The following is a 249-nucleotide window of genomic DNA, read 5'->3' as shown; positions in this document are numbered from 1 at the left end:
TAGATAGATAGATAGATAGATAGACAGACAGACAGACAGACAGAGATGATAGATAGACAGACAGATAGAAAGACAGACTGACAGACAGACAGACAGATAGACAGACAGACAGACAGACAGATGATAGATAGATAGATGTTAGATAGATAGATTGAAAGACAGACAGACAGACAGAGATGATAGATCGATAGATAGATAGACAGACAGACAGACAGACAGACAGACAGACAGACAGAGATGATAGATAGA

The sequence above is a fragment of the Sinocyclocheilus anshuiensis genome, unplaced genomic scaffold, assembly GCF_001515605.1.
Source record: "Sinocyclocheilus anshuiensis isolate Anshui unplaced genomic scaffold, SAMN03320099.WGS_v1.1 scaffold664, whole genome shotgun sequence".
NCBI lineage: Eukaryota > Metazoa > Chordata > Actinopteri > Cypriniformes > Cyprinidae > Sinocyclocheilus > Sinocyclocheilus anshuiensis.
This window is presented reverse-complemented; position numbering follows the sequence as displayed.